The sequence below is a fragment of the Oryctolagus cuniculus genome, chromosome 16, assembly GCF_964237555.1.
Source record: "Oryctolagus cuniculus chromosome 16, mOryCun1.1, whole genome shotgun sequence".
NCBI classification, from domain to species: domain Eukaryota; kingdom Metazoa; phylum Chordata; class Mammalia; order Lagomorpha; family Leporidae; genus Oryctolagus; species Oryctolagus cuniculus.
This window is the reverse complement of record NC_091447.1, coordinates 27,162,618-27,174,560: the sequence shown is the minus strand read 5'-3', so window position 1 is coordinate 27,174,560 and position 11,943 is coordinate 27,162,618.

Below are 11,943 nucleotides of genomic sequence, written 5' to 3'. Positions count from 1 at the left end.
GCCATTAGCAGGAAGCTGAATCAGGGGAGGATCAGCCAGTACACAAACTGGTGTCCATATGGGATGCAGGCACCACAGGTAGAGGTTAACCTACTACACCACAGTGCTGGCCCCAGAACAATTTATTTTTAAAAAGAATATTTAACTGGTCCGGCACTGTAACATAGCGGGTAAAAACGCCACCTGCAGTGCCGGCATCCCATGTGGGTGCCAGTTCAAGTCCTAAGTCCTTGGGCCCCTGCACCCATATGGGAGACCTGGAGGAAGCTCCTGGCTCTTGGCTTCAAATAGGCCCAACTCCGGCCATTGCAGCCAATTGGGGAATAAACCAGCAGATGGAAGACCTCTCTCTCTCTCTCTCTCTCTCTCTCTGCCTCTCCTTCTCTCTCTGTGTAACTCTTTAAAATAAATAAATAAATCTTTTTAACAAACGAATATTTAACTTTGACAAGGTTAACTAATTTAATAAAGGAGATATGGGGTGGGCATTTAGCCTAGCAGTAAGACACTCATTAAGATGCTCACATCTCACATCAGAGTGCCTTGTTTCAATGCCTGACTCCAGCTACTAGCTCCAGCTTCTTGCTAATGCAGACGAAGGGAGGCAGCAATAATGGTTTACGTAATTGGTTCCTGCCACCCATGTGGGAGACCAGGATTGAGTTCCTGGATCCTGACTTTGACTCAGCCCAGTGTAGGCTGATGTGGGCCTTTGGGGAAGGGAACCAACAGATGGGAGTGCTTGCTTGCTTTATCTCTCTCCCTCCCTCCTTCCCCCTCTCCTTCTCTATTTCAGTGTCTCTCTGACTTTAAAATAAATAAATTTTAAAGATCAGAAAAAAGGAGATACAGCACAATGATACATTAGGAATGAAATGTATGTATTACTGCAGAAAAACAGAAAACTAAGTTATTAGAGATGATGGCAATGAAATCAAACAATGAATATAAATAGGTTATATTTCCCTATTATAAGATAAATACCCTCAAGTCATAGATGTTTTTAAGATCATTTTCTTTTTCATTTTTCATTAACATTTAATACCTGTACAATGCAATATGTCAACACATAGAAACGATATAAACCAATCAAACTAGGCAACTAGCCTTTCCATTTCTTTTTCTCTGTCTTTGGAACCTACCAGCTGCTCTCTTCTAGTTTTTATACAGTACACACAACATTATCATGGACTACAGTCATCTCATCTGCACTGAAGAATAGCAGAGCCCAATACTCCCATCTAATTGCATTTGGTACCCACTATTTGCCCACCCCTCATTCCTCCTTCCCCTACCCTTCCCAAGCCCTTGTAATCACTTGGTTCACGTCAAAAATTTTTAACTCCTACATATGAGACAGCACATATGGTATCTGCCTTTTTGTGTCTGACTTTTTCACTTAACATAATGTTCTCCAGGTCTATCCATTTTGCTGAAAATGTTAGAATTTCATGATTTTTTAAAGCTGGATAATATTCCACTATGTATACACACCAAAATTTCATTATCCAGTCATCCATTGGTGGACATCTAGTTTAATTCCAAATCTTGGTTACTGTGAATAGTGCTACAATGAATATGGGGTTCGTGTATCTCTCTTTTTTTTAAATTAATTTTTTAAGGAATACAAATTTCATAAGTACAACTTTAGGAATATAGTTATTCTTCCTACCTTACCTGCCTTCACACCCACACTCCCACTCCTCCTCCTTCTCCTCCCTCTCCCCTTCCCAGTCCCATTCTCCTTTAGGAATCATTTTCAATTAACTTGTACACAGAAGACCAACTCTATACTAAGTAAAGATTTCAATAATTTGCGTGCACGCACACACACACATACACACAGAACTATTTGAGGACAAGTTTTACAGTTAATTCTCATAATACAACTCATTGAGGACAGAGATCCTGCATGGGAAGTTAGTGCACAGTGACACCTGTTGTTAATTTAATAATTAACACTCTTGGGGCTGGCAATGTGGTACAGTAGGTTACTCCTCCACCTGCAGCACCAGCATACCATATGGGCACTGGTTCTAGTCCCAGCTGCTTCTCTTCCAATACAGCTCTCTGCTATGCCCTGGGAAAGCACCAGAAGACGGCTAAAGTGCCCCTGCACCCACATGGGAGACCAGGAAGAAGCACCTGGCTCCTGGCTTCGGATAGGAGCAGCTCCGGGTGTTGAGGCCATTTGGGGAGTGAACCAATGGAAGAAAGAACTTTCTATCTCTCCCTCTCACTGTCTGTAACTCTACCTCTCAAATAAATAAATAAAAATATTTTTAAAAAATTAACACTCTTATGTATGACATCAGTGACCACCCGAGGCTCTTGACATGAGATGCCTAGGCTATGGAAGCCTTTTGAGTCCACAAACTCTGTCAATATTTGCACAAGGCCATAAGGAAAGTGGAAGTTCTCTCCTCCCTTCAGAGCAAAGTACCTCCTTTGATTGTCACTTCTTTCCACTGGGGTCTCATTCACAGAGATCCTTCACGTAGAACATTTTTTGCCACAGTGTCTTGGCTTTCCATGCCTGAAATGCTCTCATGGGCTTTTCAGCCAGACCATGAGGCTGATTCTGAGATCAGAGTGTTACTTAAAGCGATTGTCATTCTATGAGTCTGCTGTGTGAACTGCTTCCCATGTTGGAACATTCTTTCCTTTTTAATTCTATCTTTTATTATTACTGAGCACTTGATCCTATTTATATGATCACTTAAAAACTTAAAACACTTAATCCTATCTATACGTTCACTTTAAACTTAATATGATCACTTTAACAATTAAAATGGCATTTTTACCACCAAACTTAATGAGATTTGGAGTCCCATGACAAGTTTTTAAACTGTACCCTTAGAAGTAAATTCATGGGAATGTATGCCGAATATAGAGCTTTACAGTTACAAACTTCCTCCTCCTTCTTTTATTCCCAATCTTATTTTTACTGAGATCTATTTTCAATTGAATTTATACATAGGATTAACTCTGCGTTAAGAGTTCAACAAATAGTATGAAGGAAAAAAAAAATGAAACTGTTCTCTATAGTCAAGACAAGGGCAGCTCAAGTCATCCCTTCTCAAAGTGTCAAATTCACTTCTACAAATTTCATTTTAGGTGCTCTATTAGTTCTCACAGATCAGGGAGAACATATAGTATTTGTCCCTTTGGGACTGGCTTACTTTACTAAGTATGATGTTTTACAGATTCATCCGTATTATTGCAAATGTCTGATTTCATTTTTTTTTTACCACTGTGTAGTATTCCATAGGATAAATATCCCATAATTTTTTATTCAGTTGTCAGTTGATGGGCACTTAGGTTGATTCCATGTCTTAGCTATTGTGACTTGAACTGCAATAAACATGGAGGTGTAGATAACTCTTTTGTGTACTGATTTCATTTCCCTTGGATAAATTCCCAGGAGTGGATGGCTGGTTCATATGAAAGGTCTATATTCAGATTTCTGAGATATCTCTATTCCATCTTCCATAGCGGATTTACCAGTTTACATTCCAACCAATGGTGTATTAGGGTGCCTGTTTCCCGACATCCTCACCAGCATTTGTTGTTTGTTGATTTCTGTATGAGAGCCATTCTAACTGGAGTGAGGTGAAACTACATTGTGATTTTGATTTGCATTTCCCTGATGGCTAGTGATCCTGAACAGTTTTTCATGTCTCTTTTCTGTTTGGATTTCCTCTTTTGAAAAATGTCTGTTTAGGTCCTTGGCCCATCTCTTAAGTGGGTTGTTTGTTTTATTGTAGTAGAGTTTTTTTTTTTTTATCTCTTTGTAGATTCTGGTTATTAATCCTTTATCAGTTGCATAGTTCACAAATAATTTCTTCCATTCTGTCAGTTGCCTCTTCACCTTCCTGACTGTTTATTTTGCAGTACAGAAACTTCTCAATTTGATGTAATCCCAGTATTAATTTTGGCTTTGACTGCCTGTGCCTCTGTGGTCTTTTCCAGGAAGTCTTTGCCTGTACAGTGTCTTGTAAGTTTTCCCCAGTGTGCTCTAATAATTTGATAGTGTTGGGTCATAGATTTATATCTTTAATCCATGTTGAATGGTTTTTTGTGAAAGGTGTAAGGTAGGGGTCTTGCTTCATGCTTCTGCATGTGTAAATCCAGTTTTCCCAGCACCATTTGTTGAAGAGACTGTCCTTGCTCCAGGGATTGGTTTTAGCTACTTGGACAAATATAAGTTGATTGTAGATGTTTGGACGGATTTCTGGTGTTTCTAATCTGTTCCATTGGTCTATTCATCTATTTTTGTACCAGTACCATGCTGTTTTGATTATAACTTTCTTGTAGTATGTCCTGAAATCTGGTATTGTGATGCCTCCAGCTCTGCATTTTTTTTTTGTATAAGATTGTTTTAGCTATTCAAGGTCTCCTGTGCTTCCATATGAATTTTGGCATCATTTTTTCTAGATATGAGAAAAATATCTTTGGTATTTTGATTGGTGTTGGCTTGAATCTATAAACTGATTTTGGAAGAATGAACATTTTGATGATATTGATTCTCCCAAACCATGAACATGGAAGAATTTTTCCGTTTTTTGTATCTTCTATTTCTTTCTTTAATGTTTTGTAATTCTCATCGTAGAGATCTTTGACATCCTTGTTTAAATTTATTTCAAGGTATTTTATCTTTTTGGTAGCTACTGTGAATGGGATTGATCTTAGAAGCTCAATCTCGGGGGCCAGCGTTGTGGCTCACTTGGTTAATCCTCTGCCTACGGCACTGGCATCCCATATGGGCACTGGTTCTAGTCCCAGTTGCTCCTCTTTCAGCCTAGCTCTCTGCTGTAGTCTGGGAGGGCACTGGAGGATGGCCCAAGTGCTTGGGCCCCTGTACCCACAAGGGAGACCAGGAGGAGGCTCCTGGCTCCTGGCTTTGGATCAGCACAGCGCCGGCCGTTGTGGCCATTTGGGGAGTGAAATAAACAATGGAAGGAAGACCTTTCTCTCTGTCTCCCTCTCTCACTGTCTATAGCTCTACCTGTCAAAAAAAATTTAAAAATTTTAAAAATTGAAAAAATAAAAGAAGCTCAATCTCAGCCATGGCACTGTCTGTGTATACAAAGGCTGTTGATTTTTGTGTATTGACTTTATATCCTGCTACTTTACCAAACTCTTCTATGAGTTCCAATAGTCTCTTGGTGGAGTCTTTTGGATCCCCTATATATAGAATCATGTCATCTGCAAATAGGAATGGTTTGACTTCCTCCTTCCCCATTTGTATCCCTTTGATTTCCTTTTCTTGACTAATGGCTCTGGCTAAAACTTCCAGTACTATATTGATTAGCAGTGGTGAGATTGGGCATCCTTGTTTGCTTTTGGATCTCAGTGGAAATGCTTCCAACATTTCCCCATTAGATAGGATGCTGGCCATGGGTTTGTCATAAATTTCCTTGATTGTGTTGAGAAATGTTCCTTTTATACCCAATTTGCTTAGAGTTTTCATCATGAAATGGTGAAAGAATTTTATCAAATGCTTTCTTTGCATCTATTGAGATAATCATATGGTTTTTGTTCAGCAGTTTGTTAATGTGATGTATCACATTGATTGATTTGTGAATGTTGAACCATCCCTACATACCTGGGATAAATCCCACTTGGTCTGGGTGGGAGATCCTTCTGAAGTGTTGTTAGATTCAATTGGCTAGAATTTTGTTGAGAACTTTTGCATCTATGTTCATCAGGGAAACTGGTCTGTAATTCTCCTTCTCTGTTGCATCTTTTTCAGGTTTAGAAATTAAGGTGATGTTGGCTTCACAGAAAGAATTTGGGAGGTGTGCTTCCCTTTCAATCACTTTGAATGGCTTGAGAGGAATTGGAGTTAGCTCTTCTTTAAATGTTTGGTAGAATTCAGCAGTGAAGCTGTCTGGTCCTGGGCTTTTCTTTGTGGAGAAGGCCTTTATTACTGATTCATTTTCCATCTTGGTTATGAGTCTGTTTAGGTTTTCTATGTCTTCATGGCTCAATTTAGGTAGGTTGTATGTGTCCAGGAATCTGTACATTTCTTCTAGGTTTCCCAGTTTGTTAGCATATAGCTCTTTGTAGTAATTTTTGATGACTCTTTTTCACTGTGGTGTCTGTTGTTACATTCCTTTTTCATCCCTAATTTTATTGATTTGAGTTTTCTCTCTCTCTCTCTCTTTCTCTCTCTCTCTGGTTAGTTGGGCCAATAGTGTTTCAATTTTGTTTATTTTTTAAAAAAACCAGCTCTTCATTTTGCTGATCTTTTGTATTTTTTATTCAATTTTGTTGATTTATTCTCTAATTTCAATTATTTCTTTTCTCCTACTAGTTTTGGGTTTCGTTGCTGTTGTTTGTCTAGATCCTTAGATGCATTGATAGCTCATTTATTTGATGCCTTTCCAATTTCTTGATGTAGGCACCAATGCTATAAACTTTCTTCTTAACATTGCTTTTGCTGTATCCCGTACATTTTCATATGTTGTGTTATCGTCCTCATTTGTTACCACAGTGCCTCTATCCACAGTGCTGGCCCCTAGGACTATCTTTTTTACTCCATGAAGATTGCCATTTGTATTTTGATGGGGGACTGCATTCAATCTCTAAATTGTTTTTGGTAGCATAGACATTTTAATAACAAAATTATTTTTCAACAAAATACATTAATAACAAACAATAAAAAAGTTGTAATTGAAACAAGGAGTCATAATCATTAAGTAGTGGTGTGCATTGTGGCAGAATGTGTTAAGCCAATGCTTAGGATGCCTGCATCCCATATCAAAGCACCTGATTCTAGTCCCATCTACCCTGCTTCAGATCCACTTTCCTCCTAATATGCATATTAGGAGGCAGTACATTATGGCTGTATTACTTTGGGCCCTGCTAAGATAGTTTACTAGATTTGTTACAATCAATTATGTTCCTATATGTTTATCAGTAATAGGTAAATAAAGCAACAACAACGATATATAGGAATCAACTTTACAAAATAGGTTAAAGACCTGTACAGAAGTTATAAATATTTTTGGAAGATATAAAGTAGTTCTAGGGGTGGGCATCAATGCAGCAGATAAGACACAGCTTGGGCTGCCCATATCCCAAATGGAGTGCCTGGATCTGAGTGCCAGCTCTGCTCTCAATTCCAGCTTTCTGCTAACATGCTCCCTGGGAGGCAAGAGATGATGGTTGAAATGTCGGGTCTCTGCCATCCATACGGGAGAGCCAAACTGAGGTCTAGGTTCCTATTTTCAGGCTTGCCCAGCCCTGGGGGTGGGAAACCTCTCTCTCTTTCTAATAAAAAAATGTAAAAAGAAAACAATCAAACACATTTATGCAAAAAGCTACAGTGGCAATATTATCTTACAAGATATAATTTAAGGAAATAACATTAACTAAGGCTTATTTTAAGTAGATCAGAGTATAATTCACAACGGAAATACAGCAGGCATGAATTGTTACATGTCAAATAACATAGTCCATAAATAGATAAACAAAGCAGGAAGACAAAAAAGAAAAAGAAAAAAAAGTCTACAATTGAGATATGCTATAATAAAAAAGAAGAAAAACTCTTGGAAAACCTTTTTATGGGTGGGGCCTCTTTAGCATTGTTGTGGAAAACCATCATTTTCTTTGAAAACAAATGGGATTAATAAACTGTGGCAGTTTCCCAGAGAGACTATGTAATGTCTGCGAAATTCCTTTGAGCACACTCTCTCTCTCTGGCTGGAAATGATGTTTGATTGCAATTTAATGTTTCTATTGGAGAAAAAGAAAAAGCAAACAAATAAATATGGTCCCTTTGCATTTCAAATCTAATAGCATTGTGATTTGATGTTATCCTTAGGCACTCTAATTCTACCCCAGGAGCAATAATAAAACAGGGCATAACTCCACTCCCATGGAACCAGCCACCTGATAAAGCCAATCAACCTTGACCCCTTGTGTCAAGGAAAATATCTTGTATCCTGCTTTTATTCAAGGGAACAAGACTTAGACAGGAGATTAGGATTGATGGGAGTAGGGAATAAATCTTATTTTTCTCTCAGCATAGTGATGAAAACAATTTTTGGAAACATCTGAATGTTGGTTAGCTTTGTCTTACGTAAGTTGGACTCTGTCCTTTAAAGCCATCAAACTTGTAAGACATCACTTTTAGAAGAATCAAAGTAAAGTCTGGCTCAGAGAGATAAACATCTCCACTCTCGGCAATTTTAAAAACATGATGTAAGGTTACAGTTTTCTTAGAAACTGGGAGATCAAATAGACAAAAATACCGAAAGATTTTTTTTTAGATTTATTTATTTGAAAGGCAGAGTTACAGAGAGGCAGGGGGAGAGAGAGAGAGAGAGAGAGAGAGAGAGAGAGAGAGAGAGAGAGAGGTTTTCCATTCTCTGGCTCACTCCCCAGAAGGCTGCAACAGCCATAGCTGCGTATATCGATGCCAGGAGCCAGGAGCTTCCTCTGGATCTCCCATGTGGGTGCAGGGACCCAAGCAATTGGGCCATCTTCCACTGCTCTCCCAAGCCACAACAGAGAGCTGGATGGGAAGTGGAGCAGCCGGGACTAGAACCAGCACCCACATGGGATACCAGCACGGCAGGTGGTGGCTTTACCCGCTATGCCACAGTGCCAGCCCCCAAAAGATTTAGAAGCTCTGAAACATACACTCCATTTGCTTTAATAAATAGACACAGAATTACATACCCTACCTTACCACAAATGATGTTGCCAGTTTTCCAAAACTGGCATCGGAAAATTCAGAAGTAGAAATTCTACAGGCTGCATCCTCTGATTCATTCATTCACTCATCTATTCAATATTGAATGAGAATCTTTTATCAAGCAATAAGTTAGTACTGATGATAAATTCAGAAAAAATTTTAATTCAGAATTTTTTAAATAGAAAGAATTATATATACAGTTTTGAGTTTTGTTGACCTCAAAAATACTTCTCCAAAAAACTTTAAAATTAAGGGATAAATCTAAAGTGTAATTATAAGCTATTAAGAAAATTTTAACAATAATTTTATCAAATCCTACTGAAAAATGTACTCAGGGGAATTTTAAATCTCTTAACATGTTTGTTAATATAAAAGTAATTTAAGTATTTCTGTTGAGATTCTTTAGTTGCAAAAATAAAAATTGTGGGCTGAGTCTTTGGCCCAGCAGTGCAGACCCCCGTTGACCTGCCTGCGCCCCACACAGGCCAGCCTGGGGTTGACAGCTGCTGAATGTGAAATCCGACTTCCAGCTAGGCAGACCCTGGAAGGCAACAAGTGATGGTTCAAGTGATTGGGTTCTTACTCCATTGGGGGACCTCTGGGTTGGGCCCAGCACAGCACTAATGAGAACATCTGGGGAGCAAAGCTGTACAGGGGAGCTGTTTGCCTTGGTCTGTGTTCCTCTGTTTCTCTGACTCTCAGGTAAATTACACATGGACTCTCTCTCTGCGTGTGTGTGTGCGCGTGCGCGCTGATCCTGGCGTACACTGAAAGGATCTTCCAGTCCTCCATGGGCTTTCCACTGGGAGATGCCAATTTTCCCCTGTCGAAGGTCACAGAATCAAAGGAATAGAAATCAAAACTTGGCATTGGAAAAAGAAAGAGAGAAAACGTTGGCACTGGGAATTCATGGACACTTTTTTCCCTTCAAAATGCTGAAATCAGGGATCAGTTAGAACTGGCATGCATTTCTGAATGTCTCCACTCCAGATTCAACTTCCCAGGAGAGGATCTCAGAATAGATTGTCTTTGGCAATCTATTGAGGCAAGTCAAGGGCCCACTGCCTGGGGCCCAGTGGACTCAGAAGTGGCACCTAACAAAAAAGTTTCCTAAAGGAAGGGACACTGGGCAGGAAAAAAAAAAAAAAACCAAAAAAAAAAAACAAGAGATTTCATGCTACTCTAATCACTCAAGTCCAGAGAATAGAAAACTACAAAAAGAAGAAATTGAGCATGAGAAAGTAAACATCTTGGGCCAGCATTCTGGCACAGAGAGTTAAGCCGGAGGCTGTGACGCGGGTATCCCATATGAGCACTAGTTTCAGTTCTGGCTGCTCTGCTTCCTATCCAGCTCTTTGCTAATGCACCTGGGAAGCAGTGGAAGGTGGCTTTAGTTCTTGCCAGCAATGTGGGAGACCCAAATGGAGTTCCAGTCTCCTGGCTTCTGCCTGACCCAGCCCCAGCCATGGCAGCCATATGAGGAGTGAACCAGTGGATGGAAGGGCTCTTAAATAAATAAATCTTTGAGAGAGAGAGAGAGACAGAGAGAGAGAGAAAGAAAGAAAGAAAGAAAGAAAGAAAGAAAGAAAGAAAGAAAGAAAGAAAGAAAGATAGATTAATAAGGGAAGGCCATAGTTCATGTCTAGTAGAAAATCTCTTCCTATAACAATCAGGAGCAATTGACAGAAAATTTCAAATAAAGTCAGAAATCATGTAAATTAACATATACCTTACTTAAATCTAAAACATAAATATATAGTATTCACCAATATTTCATGGTTTAGGCTTTTCTTTCTGTGGAGTCCAATGATGAAGTACTCCATCACTTTTCTCATAGACCATTCCTATAACATAGCTCCCTAATTATTGCTTCCGATTTCTTTAAAGTAGGAATAAAAAACATCCCTTGAGAAGTAATAGGAGAGCTAAATCCTACTGTTTCAAAATTCTTTCCCATATTTTAACAGTTGTCTCTCCCACATCTAATACAACACCAATAGTTAATTTTTGTAATATGAAGACTTTCCAAAAACATTAAACCTAGTTTTCATAGAAACAACATTTTCCCCATTCATATCTATTGATTTCTACTATGTTTAAATATATCATGTAGTTATAATAATGTTTATACCCAGTATCATCAGGTTTCAGATAAGCCCACCACTTGCTAGAAAGAGAGGGATGGGAGTCTGCTACAGAGTACAGTCTGGTTGTCAACATCCACACTTTAGAGAATAAATTGAAATCTTTAATGAATATAGTGAATCAGTAGATATTATTTAGGAGAATTTACATTGTACTAATAAAATTGCAATTCTTATTTCTCCTAACCTCTTCTATCTCCATACCCTGGTTGCAAAAGGAACAAATCTGGAAATCTGACCTCCTATTTCAACTCCTCCCCAAAATAAAGGGCAAATAAAGAAACCCAAAGTTAGGTGTGAGAAGCATTTAACTGTAGATATGAAATGTGATTAAAAGCATCGGAAGCATAATTTTTTGATAATGAGGCAGCTGGTGATCGTTGGTCCTGGCGCCCGCATAAAAGAAATAATAAAAAAAAAAAAGGTACTGCAAAAGTATTTAGGTAAAATGACATAGCAATGCATTTTTAAAGATTTATTTATTTATTTGAAAGTCAGAGTTAAACAGAGAGAGGAGGAGAGGAAGAGAGAGAGAGAGAAAGAGAGAGAGAGAGGTCTTCCATCCACTGGTTCACTCCCCAATTGTTCACAATGGCTAGAGCTGCGGTGATCCAAAGCCAGGAGCCAGGATCTCCCACACAGGTGCAGGGGCCCAAGGACTTGGGCCATCTTCTTCTGTTTTCCCAGGCCATAGCTGAGAGGTTGATTGAAAGAGGAGCAGCCGGGACATGAACCAGCACCCATGTGGGATACCGGCACCGCAGGTGGCGACTTTACCCACTATGCCACAGCGCCGATCCCAGCAATGCATTTTAGAATATTAAGTTCTCTAGAAAAATATAAATTCCAAGAAAAGGTTGAAAACCTAGCCTAGGACAGTAACCAATAAAGACATTGAAAAAACCAAAATCATTGAACTACACCTACCCTAAGTCCAGATAATTTTATAGGAAATTTCTATAAAACTTTCAAGATACAGGTAAGTATACTACTGTATTTGAACAACCTCATATAATAGAATTAACATTTCCCAATTCATCTTACAAGAAAAATACAGTCTTTATACCAAAACCTGAGAACAATAATGCCAAA